General features: G+C 40.0%; 1 protein-coding gene across 1 annotated transcript in view; it reads right to left on the bottom strand.

Annotated features, from left to right (window-relative positions):
- Positions 1–14,526, bottom strand: part of zpld1a (zona pellucida-like domain containing 1a) — a 76,564-nt gene that overhangs the window by 37,480 nt on the left and 24,558 nt on the right. The window contains exon 2 of the mRNA XM_048541194.2: positions 10,308–10,384. The gene's annotated coding sequence lies outside the window, so the exon portion shown is untranslated. The remainder of the gene's footprint in view (positions 1–10,307; positions 10,385–14,526) is intronic.

Below are 14,526 nucleotides of genomic sequence, written 5' to 3'. Positions count from 1 at the left end.
ACATTCTTTTCCAATATAAATAATAAGGCAAATTTATTAATTCCATTAATTGAGTGCATTACATACGTTATTGGCAAAACAAATATAACAGCTCTCTGCTCCTGACAGCACACCAGGAATGGTGGTTGCTGCTCTAACAGGGTGAGGTCTTCATCATAAACCATTGTGGGATCCCAAGACAGGGTGGCGAGTTGTGCTGATCGAGGGTTGCGAAGAGTCAGTCACCAGTAGATGTAAGGGCATGAGGGGTGCCTCTGTGGGTATTTGCTGCTCCCAAGCCTTTGAGTATGCGCAGAGTCTTTAAAAGTGGGAACCTCCTGAATGCGCATGACAAGCTCAACAGTGTTTGCTGGATGGACTTCAGGAAGCAGACGAAGTGCATGCGAGTTCAAGATCATTCCTGAGCCACCATTAAATCTCGGTGAGCTCAAGGATAATGATAAGCATCCAGTCTCAGTCTATTCCTGTCACTGACTTAAGTAAAGCCTGTTTTCCCATCATATCAAAGTCAAATATTGCATTTGCTGGAAAACTGAAATAACAACAGGGAATGTTGGAGAAAGCCAATAGGCCTGTCAGTATCTGTAGAGAGGCTGCCTGACTGCTGAGTTGCTCCTACATTGTCTGATGTTATTTCCAGTTCCCCATGAGTGGGAACGGGATACGCTGCATTCTTTACATTTATGTGGGCCTTACTATGGAGCAGGCTCTATTAAATCCTAGCCTGGGTGAGTAAGTAAGGGTAAAGTTTGCAAATCAATGAGAAATTGCTGTCTTTGGTGTGGAATAGTGAGTGTAAAGTCAGCTTTGTTACCCTGACTGCAGTACCTTAATGACATTTTGCAGAAGCGGCTTTTTTTGTATTTGGAACATTATATAGAATTAAATATACAAATGTTTATTCAATTTATTTCACATGCTAAGGACATTTAAAAAGTGCATCACAGCTAATGCAATACTTATTTTAAAAATGTGTTTACTGTCGTATAGTAGGTTAATATTTGGGTACAGCAAGATTCCACAGGAATCATTTGTCTGTTAATGTTGACTGAGGAATAGTTATTAGCCAGATCACAAGAACATTTCTGCTCTACTTTGATTTTTTTTATCTGTGATACTTTATATTCAAATGAATAAGTTGTTGGAGCCTTGGTTTTAACATCACACTTGAATGATGCAGTTTCCAACATTTATGTCACAACTGGACTGAAGTATCAGCCTAGATTATGTGTTTAAGTCTTGGAATGCTGCTTGAACATGGAACCTTCTTATTCAGAGCTAAGAATACTACCACTGTACTGAGGCTGGATTATTTAATGGAGCACTGGTTCATCAATTAGCTGGATCAGGATGAAGTCAGACATTTGTGAAATAAAATAACAGCTGGAACCTGCTCAATATGTGTACCTGCACATACAATTTATTTGCAGGGTTTAGATCTGTGCCTCAGATTAGACAACTGGGCTCAGCACAGTAAGTGATTATTATTTCCTTTGGACACCCAATGCACAGTACTATCTTCCGGAACAAAGACTGTAAACACACTCCACCAGTGGTTCTAGTGATAAACTGGGCCAGTTTGCAATTATGCGTCACCGCTGAGCTCACAGATATCATACTCCATTATGTAAACACATACATTCAGTTCAGCGCGGACAACTGACAACAACAGGATAGAGTGACCCATGTGTCCACCTCGATTGCTTTACTCAGATAGCAGAGGATGAATGAATATATCTCTGGATCAATGCTTCAATTGTGTGCAAGACCATGCTACACATGAATAGAGAAGAATTTCAATTCATCTGGAGCCAATGAACATACCATTGGGGCACTAAGATTGTATTTCAAAGTTTGGAGTGATTGCAGAAGCTAATGTTGGGAAAAGTATTGCAAACCAGGGAAAATATCTGAGAAAGCTCAGAATCAAAGGAACCCATAAAAGCTAACTAAATCACTTTAATGTAAATGGTATGCTAATTTGAAATAAATGAAAGGAAGTTACCCTAAACTAAAAGATGGTATAATGAATTTGAGGATGTTGAGAATGATTTTGAATGTGGTAACATTTTGCTCTAACAATGCTTACTATGGACAAAAATGGTGAGTGTCTACAATCCACAACAGACCTTAATTACAAAAGTGTGGTTAAAGAATGTGTGTGAAACTCACACTGCAGGAGAATGCTCATCTATAGCTGAAGCCCTGCATGGAGATCATGATATTATCTTTACTAAATAGCTTGCAGAAACATTGTCACTGCATGTCATCTTCTACAGTGCCATGGAAGTTTAGTTCGTGTTGGATGTCCAACGAAAATGACAGCCACTTTGTTAGGTTCATTTGCAGCTTTGATTTTCTAAAGTAGCCTAACATTTGCTGGTTGTGTATTACATTAACACTGATTCCTTTCAGGGTTTCATGTCATTTCACATTAGCTCCATGTCAGTGCTTGATCTCACTGTACTTTCTAAATGCATCATACCATCTTTCAGTTTAGGGTACCTTACTTTCATTCATTTCTAACTAGCGTGCCATTTACATTAAAATGATGTAGTCATGGATTCCTTTGGTCCGACTTTTGCAGATATCTTCCCTGGTTTGCAACATGGTATGCAAACTTTCAGTCCCTTCCCGTCATAGATGGCATCACAGGTAAATTTTTTTTCCAAAAAGTGAAAAGGCTGTAGAAACAGAGCTGGCCAGTAAGAGAAAAGGTAAGTAATGGCATCTGAGTGTGTTTTCTTAACAATGAAGAGAACACACTCATAACTTTATAACTTTCTATTTCTTTACAGGTGTGAACTAACAAGTTGTGTATTTCCAACATCTATTTTATTACAGATCTCCAGCATTCGTAGTTTTCACTTTCTGATTTACTCCTTTTCATTGGATATTCTTCTTTCTTTATCCAAACCTCAAGAGTTTGGCTATCAAAGTACAATTTTTCAATCTCCTGCGTCCTACTACTCTTTCAAAATTGCTGTTGGACTATTCCAGATGAGATATATTGTTATCAAAACTGAAGAAGCGGCTGACTTCTGTTTCAGTTAGATGCTTTATTGTGCTGCAAAAATACATATCACAGTGATTTAGCATGTTCTGATTGAGTATTTTCCCAGCTCTTACAATAATTTCTAGCTAGTGCTTTGGCCAGGGAAGTTGACTGTTTTGATGCCTAGTTTTCTACTTTTATGATATGATGGCGCAACATGGTAATTTGATCACTAGTCACCTCATTCATAATTTCAGTCAAGAAAACTCAATAACTGTATGGAGCAGTATGAATAACATGTTTCTTTGCTCATTAGTACTGATGTAAATAATTAGAATAATGTGCATGTTAGGAAATGTAAAATTTGCCGGGACTGCACTATTTTCTACGTTTTATTAGCAATCCCACATATCTTGCATGTAATTAACATTGAAAACCGTGTGACTTCAATACCTACTTGATATTTGTGTAGAATTTCTGATTAACAAAAACTTTAGACTATCTTATGTACAAATAGACAAGAACACATTCCCTGTTGACAGGAACCACTTAAGGTGACAAATGATCATCTTTAATGCCTTCAGGCATACAGTAGGAAAATAAATGGACTAAATAAAATAATTTATGGTTAGCCCAGTGAATTTTAATTAAATATTGCGAACTGTGTTCTTTTATGTCTCTTCTGCATTTGAAATATAATAAATGTTTCTCCAATCAACAATATAATTGTCATAAAGGATTTTTTTTAATGGAGTCATGTCACCACCATGTCTATCATTGAAATGCTGTAAAACATGACTTATTATTGAATGTACACCACACTGTTCAGAAAATAATTATCGAGGAAAAGAATTATTCCTAACATTGTTGCTATTTACTTTACACACTTTAGTAACTTGTTAACTAAAGAAATCTTATTGCTAGCAACTGTGACAATACACAAACTGCAAAACTCATAAGTATTCCCAATTTCATGAGTTGCGAATCTTTCACACTTCAAGGAGAATTGCAGTAATTCATCACCTTCAGCTGTTTTGGAATTCAGTATAGAAATGTAACAATAGGAAATAATTCAATATTTTGACTTGTTCGTAAAAAAATGAATTTATCATGGAATCCCTAATAACGTGGAAGCAGGTTATTCTGACCATCGAGTTCACACTGACCTCTGAACAGCATCCCATCCAGACTCACTCCATTCTTGTAACCTGCATTTCCAATGGCTAATCCACCCAACCTACATATCTCCAGACACTATGGGCAATTTAACATGGTCAATCCACCTATCGCACATAGCTTCAGACTAGGGGCTAAAAGCCAGAGCATTTGGAGGAAACCCACGGGGTGAATGTACAAATTCCACACAGACAGTTACCTGAAGGTGGAATTGAACCAGTCCCTGGCACTGCGAGGCAGCAATGTGAACCACTGAGCCCCCATGCCACTCAAACTGGCAGGGAGCGCAGGTGGCTAGAAAATGGCTGAAAAATTCAGTGAGGCTAGGAATGCAGAGTTCCTGATCAACTTAAACACTAAACTTCACCCAGCAGTAGATCAAACTGAGGCTAACTGCTCGTGGTGAGGAAACCCTTAGGGCCAATGCCCAGGAGTAAAGATATGGATAGGCACAGATTGCGGTAGAGGCTGAAAAGAGAGAGACAGACAGACGGACAGAGAGAGGCTATGATCAGCAGGAGAAGGATTAGAAGCATTATGAACTCTGCTGTTTAAAAAAAACACCCACTGTTTCTACCTCAGCTAGAGTATTGCCTCCAGTTCTAGACACAAGTAGCGAGTAATATCCATCATGTAAGTGTCATGTTATAACCATCTCCAACAAGAGAACATCTAACTATCACCTCTTGACATTCAATGGCATTATCATCATCAAATCCCCCATCATCAATATCCTGGGGATTACTATTCACCAGAAACTGAACTGGTCCAACCATATAAATACTGTGGACACAACAGCAGGTCAGGGGCTAGGAATTCTGAGGTAGGTAAGTAACACGCACCATGTATCCCAAGCGCCTGCTCACCATCTGCAAGGCACAAGTCGGGGGTGTGATGGAATGCTTGTGTATTTGTTACAGATATTGTTAATCAACCTGTTCAGATATGTTATGACACACATCTGAAGCAGGTAAATCATGAACATAAGCCTTCTGACTAAGAGGATGGGACACTTCTACCATGCCACAAGAACCCTTACGCATTTGTTATATTATTAGTATTTATAGTGTTAGTTCTTTCAATTTGATGTTTTAGAGTTTAAATGAACTTGAGGAAAGGATTCAGAAGAAACTCACAAGGGTGTTAAAATTGTGATCAGAGATAATGGGAACTGCAGATGCTGGAGAATCCAAGATAACAAAGTGTGGAGCTGGATGAATACAGCAGGCCAGGCAGCATCTTCACCTTCACCAGCCTGCTGAAGGTGAATATGCTGCTTGGCCTGATGTGTTCATCCAGCCCCACACTTTGTTATCTCACAAGGATGTTGCCAGGATTGGAGGGTTTGAGCTGTACGGAGAGGCTAAATAGGCTGGGGCTATATTCTCTAAAGTGTTGGGGGCTGAGGGGTGATCTTATAGAATTTATAAAATCATGAAAGGAATGGATGGGTGAATAGTTAAGGCCTTAACCACACGGTAAGGGAGTCCAAACCTGGAGGGGATAGGTTTAAGGTGAGAGGGGAAAGATTTAAAAGGGGCCTAAGGGGCAACTTTTTCATGTAGAGGGTGGCGTGTGTATGGAATGAGCTGCCAGAGGAAGTGGTGGAGGCTGGTACAATTACAACATTTAAAAGGCATCTGGATGGGAAAATGAGTAGGAAGAGTTGGAGGGATATGGACCAAATGCTAGAAAATGGGGCAAGATTAATTTAGGATATCTGGGTCAGCATGTTAGACTGAAGGGTCTGTTTACGTTTGTACATCTCTTTGAATGTATGATTCTATAATGTAAATATACATTTACTGTTGATCATAAAAGTGTTAATTTGACAATTTTATACAATGCTTGTTGTTGTAATTTAAGAAAATGGTGACCTATGTTAACTAAGAATGTCATGCTATAAGGAATTTATCGGTGTTTAAAACTTGACATTTTACTCGGTTCTTTTCTGCCATAATTGGAAGGAAAAAGCTAAAGCAATAAGCTAAATGATTTCATCATCATTGGTTCAGATCTAAACTTTAACTACATCCAGTTAAACGTTGGTAGACAATTAAACAACTCACTGGAGGAGGAGACTTCACAAATATACCAATCCTCAATGACGAGGGATCCCAGCACAATATTCCAAAAGACAAGGCTAAAGCGTTTGCATCTGTCTTCAGGAAGAAACACTGAGTAGATGATCCATCTTCATATTTTCCAGCATCACAGATGTCAGTCTTCAACCATTTTGATTCACTCCATGTGGTATTAATGAATGGCTGAAGACACTGAATATAGCTGAGGCTATGGGCCCTGACAACATTCTAGCAATAGTAATGAAGACTTAGGTTCCATAACAAGCCATGCCCTCACTCGAGCTGTTCCAGTATGTCTACAACATTGCCATCTACCAGGAATTTTTAAAGAACAAACTATCCAGATAAATCATGTACACAAAAAGCAGAACAAATCTAATTGAGCCAATTAATGTACAATAAATCCACAATTAATAATCAGCAAAGCGACAAAAATGTTGACTTGCTGTCCAAGGCAAACAAAAATCTATTCACAGAACTTCAATTTTGGGCACTGCCAGGGGACTCCTGAACTCATTACAGTTTTAGTCTAAATATATACAACAGGTCTGAACACCAGTCATTCAGACGTGAATGATGACCCTTGATAGAATGGTAGCATTGGTGTGATGTTGAGGAGTTCTAGTGAAATTGGAGTAGGTGGGAATTAGGCAGAGTAGGCTCTCTGCTCATATTATCTGAAAATGAAGATGGTTATGTTTGTTGGAAATCAATCATTTCAGTCCTAGGATATTATTGCAAGAACTCCTCAGGGTAATGTCTTGGGCTTAACCACCCTCAGCTGCTTAGTCAATGGCTTTCCTTCACCCAGATTGTTAGAAGTGAGGATGTTCAGCACCATTTGTGACTCCTCAAGTAATTAAACAGCCTGTTACCCGATGCAGTAGGACCTGGACTAGGTCCAGGCCCGAGCTGTTAATATTATGCCATTGAAGTGCCAGGCAATGACAAACTCTGAGAAGTGAGAATCCATTCAACACTCCTTGATGGTCAACAGCCTTACAATCGCTGAATGCCCAACTATCAACATCCTGGTGTCACAAACGACCAGAAACTGAACTAGACCAACTCTACAAGTGCTGTGGCCACAAATGCAGGCCTGGTGCTAGGAATTATGTCAGTGAACAGCTCACCTCCTGTGACCCAAATATCTGCTCACCATCTGCAAGGCACAAATTGGAAGGGTGTTGAAGTGTTCTTCAGTTGCTTGGCACATCTCCAACCAGCAATCAAGAAGCTTGAACCATCCAGGATAAAAGCGTCCACTTGATTGTCACCTTATCCATTACCTTCAACATTCGCTAACTCCACTACTGATGCAGTAAAGCAGTAATGCGTGCTATCTACACGATACACTGCAACAACCTATCCAAGCCCTTCCACAACACTTTTGAAATCTACCACCTTGGAAACCCAGGGCAGCAAACACATGAGAGCATAGTCACTTGTAAGATCTTCTCAGTGCTACACACTATCCTAACTTGGAACTACATTGCCGTTGCTTCACTGTTGCTGGGTAAAAATCCTGGAGCTCCCTTCCAAACAGCACTTTTTTTTAATGTACCCACACCCTACAGTGTTTCATGAGGGCAGCTCACAGTCACCTTCTCATCAACATGTAGGAATGTGCAATAAATTCTGACTTAGCCAGCGATGTCCAAATCCCATGAAGAATAAAAAAGTGATTAATATTTTATTAATGTGTAACACTTGGTTTTCCAAAAATAATTTAGTATTCATTGCTGTGTTGATGGAGATTTATAAGCATAATAATTAATATCAGGTCTTAGGTTAGCGGTAACTTTAATATCTTTGAATCATTTAGATAATGACATTCAAGACTCCAGGATTTCCCAAAGCACTTTGAAGTGGAGTTGCTGATGTAATACTGAAGACATTTAACAGCAAAGTTCCATGAAGAGGAATGAGTTATTGAGTCATAGGTTACAGAATGAAACCATTTGGTCATTGGTATTTTGAAAGAACCATTTAGTTAGTCTTGTTCCCCTGTCCCTTCCCCATTGCACTGCCAATTTTTCTTTTCCAGGGGCATCATTCAATTTTATTTTGGAAGTCACATTGCTTCCAACACCTTTCTCAGAATGCATTTGCATTTAGCAAAGGCATTTAAGAACATTCCTTAACTTGCTCCTTGGAATTTTTATTTGCAATTGTCCTAACTCCGTGTCCTCTGGTTGACTCCTTCGGCAGAATTAGTTTCTGTCTTGTCTACTCTGCCAACACACGTACTAAGTTTGAAACTTCTTCATATCACCTCATAATTATCATAATCGTCGTTTCTCTAGCTTCTTCACATCATTGACCAGACAACTTCAATTTTCTCATCATGAAGTTTGCTGATTTGCTACCACCCATTTCAAATTATTGTATAAAATAATATGGATCTACTATTGAAGGAATTGATTTTAATCATCATATCAGCATGCTTCCCAGAAAGAAACTATCTACCTAGTCCATTTTTAATTTTTTCCTTCCCCGGCAGTATGTTTCAGTTTCTTTTGATTTCAAATGTTATACAATTAATGTTTCAAAGCTACTATGTATTCTGCTCCAATCACTGTTTATGTGAAGAATTTCATTTCCTAACAATGAGCTAAATCTTAACTTCCCCTTTGTTCTTTTCATATGATCTTAAGCATATGTCCACTAGTAGCAGACTGACTAGCCATCAGTTATACTTCCACCTTACCTCATCATAGCCTCTCATAATTTTGAATAGCTTTTTCATTACTTTGTTTTTTAAAATTCTGCTAGTTTGGAATAATCGTAATAAAACAGATGCAGTTATAAAAGCAAATTATGTTACTTTTTTGAATTTACAAGTGAAATAGCATGAAGATCTATGATGCCCATTTGGATTAATTTTTTAAGTTAATTAATTTTAAATTATCTTGCTATTGTTACCATTTCCCTAAATTTTTATTTTAGCTTTACTTATTATTTTTACTTTATCAGTACAACCTCATTATGTGTAAAAATATGGTGTCTGCTCCTTCAAAGATGCAAATATATTGCCCTCTTCAAAATTCACCATTTAGATGCTCACTTCTGCCAAAGTCAAGGCTCAATCATTTTGGCTTTATATTCTTTTCAGAGCCTGATATCTGTATAGACGTCTGTCTCTCTGACAGTTTGTAGGTTTTTAAATTTCAAATTATATTTTTGCAGTTTACATCCTCTTCTCTCCTACTTTTTTCAAACTTGGTAACGGCATTTGAGAAATAACTTTTGTATAGGTTTTTTCATTTAAAAAAATCTTTATGTCATCGAGTTAGAGAGAAATTAGCAAAGAACTACAAAAGCAATATTATGTCTCTTGCTTCCTTGCCACTGAAAAGGTGGAAACATGAAAGTAAAATACAATTGAGTAAAAACAACGAAAAGCCAGATTAGCATTTTACAATATCTCCCACAGAGAGAATGAGCAAACAAAGAATTTGTCAACAAATGCAGTAGGTGGAATTACTGTAACCATTACAGATTGTGGGCGGATTTATTCCAAATCAAACTTTGGTTTGTGATAACAAGGAAGTTATTTTGGGCTTGTTGGAGCAGCAAGGATAAATACTAGTATTATTTTTTAACATGCCAATCAAATCTTAATTATTTAAAATGATGAACAATTGAACAACCTGCAGTTGAAATATTTTATCACCCATCATTTGTTAAAAAGGTTTATTAATGATCACATTCAGAAACCTTAAAATTCACAATGTATGTGATCTATTGGAGAAATTAATGCTATATTGTCAGAAACAGCTTTTTATTGGTTTTGGCATTAATGGTAAAACTTTACATAAAATCACTAAGATTTGGGTGTCATTTTCAGGGGTCGGTTGATGTTGAAACGTAAAGTGATCTTTGAATTTTGTAACTGTTTTGAACAAAAATGGACAATAACGTTGGAGGCTACAAATTATCCCCTCTGTTTAAAAAATTATATTAAATTAGGGTCACCAATACATCTGATTGCCATCAGTGTAAAATATGTGATTAAAAACACTTCTTTTAAAAATCGTCTTTCTACTTACCCAGGTATCTTGTAGTTGGCAGATCAGCTGTACTCCATATGCCTTGTCCTTCTTCATGTGATCAAGCTTTCTGCTCTCTTGCAATGCAAAATAATATTAGAAAAGGAAAGTGGAGCAGTGGCAATTGAGACCAAACAGAAGAATTCATTATTTAAGCATGGCAATAAAACTACATGGAGTAACATGGGAAAAATTACTAAATCTGAATTTATTGTACCATTCTTTTCAACAGCCCAGAAACCTGAGTAGATTGTGAGGTCCAGGCTTTGACTGTGCTTTCTGTTTCATCTCCAGCTTTCAACACACAATCTTTTTGTAAGGTTTGCACTGTAAATTGTTGATTTAGCAAAATTGAATCATCAGATTGCTAAACATTCCTGTCTGCAGTGTGTACAATAAGTCTGGAAAAGCTAATGCAGAACAAAATCAGTCACTGAATGGGAGCCACAATTATCAGAGTAATTTTATATTTTGCCTAGAATGTTTCATCCATCCAATCTTAAAGCAGCTCCTACATTTATTTCATTGTGAAGAGATGATTGACTTTGACGTATAAGAGTACAGAAATGATCTCTGCAAAAGAGCCATTAAATAGCCCTTGAGTATACAAGTATTTCTCAGTCAATGGTGATTCTACAAAGGAAAAAGCTGTTTTCTTTTCACTCATGGGGTGTGAGTACTCTTGGCTGGGTCAGTGTTTATTGCTTATCCCAAGGTGCCCTTGAGAAAGTTGTGGTCAGAGATAATGGGAACTGCAGATGCTGAAGAATCTGAGATAACAAAGTGTGGAGCTGGATGAACACAGCAGGCCAAGCAGCATCTCAGGAGCACAAAAGCTGACGTTTCGGGCCTAGACCCTTCATCAGAAAAGGGGGAGGGGGAGGGGATTCTGAAATAAATAGGGAGAGAGGGGGAGGCGGACCGAAAATGGATAGAGGAGAAGATAGGTACAGAGGAGAGTATGGGTGGGAAGGTAGGGAGGGGATAGGTCAGTCCAGGGAGGACAGACAGGTGAAGGGGGCGGGATGAGTTTAGTAGATACGAAATGGAGGTGCAGCTTGAGATGGGAGGAAGGGATAGGTGAGAGGAAGAACAGGTTAGGCAGGCGGGGATGAGCTGGGTTGGTTTTGGGATGCAGTAGGGGGAGGGGAGATTTTGAAGCTGGTGAAATCCACATTGATACCATTGGGCAAGTGGAATATGAGTTGCTGTTCCTGCACCCTACAGGTGGCATCATTACGGCACTGCAGGAGACCTAGGATGGACATGTCGTCTAAGGAATGGGAGGGGGAGTTGAAATGGTTTGCGACTGGGAGGTGCAATTGTTTACTGCAAACCGAGAGTAGATGTTCTGCAAAGTGGTCCCCAAGCCTATTCTTGATTTTCCCCAATGTAGAGGAAGCCAAACCGTGTACAGCGGATGCAGTATACCACATTGGTGGATGTGCAGGTGAACATCTGCTTGATGTGGAAAGTCACCTTGGGGCCTGTGTTGGGGGTGAAGGAGGTACTTTGCAGGCAGGTGTAGCACTTGCTGCGGTTGCAGGGGAAGGTGCCGGGTGTGGTGGCGTTAGAGGGGAATGTGGAGCGGACAAGGGAGTCGCGGAGAGAGTGGTCTCTCCAGAAGGCAGACAATGGTGGGGTGGGAAAAATGTCTTTGGTGGTGGGGAACTGCCTCTTGAACCACTGCAGTCCATATGCTGAGTACACACCTTCAATGCCATGAAGGAGGGGACTCCAGGATTTTTACGCATTGACACTAAAGGAATGGTGATACGTTTCGAAGTTACCATGTGGCACGATCAAGATCTGATTTTGAACTAAGACATGAGTGATTGATGCCAGGGTAGGAGTAAGAGTGCTGGATGGATACCAGTTTGACTCTTGAACCATTTTATTTTCTAATCATTATTACCATGACAGAGGGAACAGTCACTCACAAACTCAGTCGGAAACTGAAGTGTTGGTGGATGATTACAGGAGTTTGTGGTCTCTGAAGAAGTGATATCCAATTCAGATGGTTAACTGAGTTTCTCTCTCCACAGACTCAACCAAACCTGCAGAGTATTGTCAGCACTTCCTATTTATATTTCAAAGGGTGTTGCGGGGCAGGAAGTGTCTGCTTACTCAAGGCAATGGTATCTGGTGATACGGTAAGCGGTGATGGAGGGTTGGTGATATGGTAAGTGGTGATAAAGGGTTGGTGATACGGTGAGTGGATGATGGAGGGTTGGTGATAAGGTAAGTGGTGATGGAGGGTTGGCGATACGGTAAGTGGTGATGGAGGGTTCGCGATACGGTAAGTGGTGATAGAAGGGTTGGTAATACGGTAAGTGGATGATGGAGGGTTGGTGATACGGTAAGTGGTGATAAAGGGTTGGCGATACGGTAAGTGGTGATGGAGGCTTGGTGATACGGTAAGTGGTGACGGAGGTTTGGCGATACGTTAAGTGGTGATAGAAGGTTGGTGATACAGTAAGTGGTGATGGAGGGTTCGCGATACGGTAAATGGTGATGGAGGGTTGGCGATACGGTAAATGGTGATGGAGGGTTGGCGATACGGTAAGTGGTGATAAAGGGTTGGTGATAGGGTAAGTGGTGATAGAAGGTTGGCTATACAGTAAGTGGTGATGGAGGGTTGCCGATATGGTAAGTGGCGATGGAGGGTTGGTGGCAGAGTAAGTAGTGATGGAGAGTTGGTAGTACCATTTGTTGGTAGATAGAGAGTGGTGATGGAGGGTTGGGATGATTTTGAAGGAGATTGTGGTCAAGGAAGAAGAAGCAAAAAACAGAGTTGAAAGTTTCCTTGTATGGTATGGAGTAGCACATTAATGGTGGCATTTTAAAATATCTGTGTTGTATAGGGAGCTAATGGTCTGAAAGGGTCGATGCTGAGGATTGCCTTAAGCATAACCCCAATGAAGATGTCATACGGATTTGCTCGGGCAGCAGATTATAATTTTGATGCACAAAGACCCAAAGATGCAAGGAGGATATTCCTGATAGTGGGTCTGCCAAGAACTATGGGTCACAAAATGAGCATTCAGATGATTTAGGACAGAGATGAGGAGACAGTTCTTTGGCAAGCTTGTGGAATTCATTACCATGGGAAGTAGTTGATGCCAAAACATTGAATGTATTCCAGAGGCGACTAGATATAGCACTTAGGGTGAATGGCATCAAAGGTTATGGGGAGAAAACAAGATTAAGCTATTGAGTTGGATGATTAGACATGATTGCGAAGAATGGCCGAGCAGGATCGAACTGCCGAATGGCCTCCTTCTGCTCCTATCTTCTATGTTTCTATGTGCAAATTCCACACAGACAGTCACCTGAGGCTGGAGTCGAACCTAAGTTTCTGGCGCTGTGAGATAGCAGTGCTGTCCATCTTGAAGTTCTTCAAAATTAAGGTAAAAATTCTAAGTCTTAACATAAATGTGCCTTGAGAATGAGTATGCTGAGCCTTAATACTTACCTTTGTGGAGAAACAGGCCACCAGGAATGGTACTGACGTTTACAGATCAAGTTTGATTCTGGCCCACTGTCAGCCAGCTGATCTCACCAGCTGTTACCCCTTAGCAGAATTGGTTAAGCAGCTAAGACACTGAAGTAACAAGACCAGGCTTGGGTGCCTTCCTCTCTCTTTCTCTTCACCCAGATTGTACGTTTTTGAACCCTGTTTGCTGATTGTAACTTTTGCAGATATCACAAACAAAGCTTACACAGAAGACAAAACAGCACAACTCTCTCTCCTGAATTACAGAAAAATCATTCTTTGACAACAGAAGCATCAATACCACTGAGTGAAAACAGCAAGGATCACCTTCTCAGCCTGAAGCCAAGCCATTAATCACCTTGTCAGAATGCCAAGGGTGCTGTTTGTATGTCAGGGATGGTGTTGGGAGGAGAGCACAAAGCCTTCTGGTGACCACAGCTTATCATCAGCACTTGGAACCTCAACGTGGTGACCGGTTGAGGCACATAACTGCCCGATTGATGCTCACTTGTAAACACCTGCTGCATTTTACCCATGCTAGGGGATCCGCAGCTCCTTGTGGACCCTCCTAGTTGGCTCCAGTGAGTAGCAGGAAGAGGGTGCTTAATGTACACCTCACTGATTATGGCAAGCTCCTGCTATTGGAATTTGCACACCAAGTCCACCCTGTCTGGCCACAGCTATATGAAACCAACCTGCATTGTGTTCAAGAGTGCTTCATCA

The sequence above is a fragment of the Stegostoma tigrinum genome, chromosome 12 (genome assembly GCF_030684315.1).
Source record: "Stegostoma tigrinum isolate sSteTig4 chromosome 12, sSteTig4.hap1, whole genome shotgun sequence".
NCBI lineage: Eukaryota > Metazoa > Chordata > Chondrichthyes > Orectolobiformes > Stegostomatidae > Stegostoma > Stegostoma tigrinum.
This window is presented reverse-complemented; position numbering and strand designations above follow the sequence as displayed.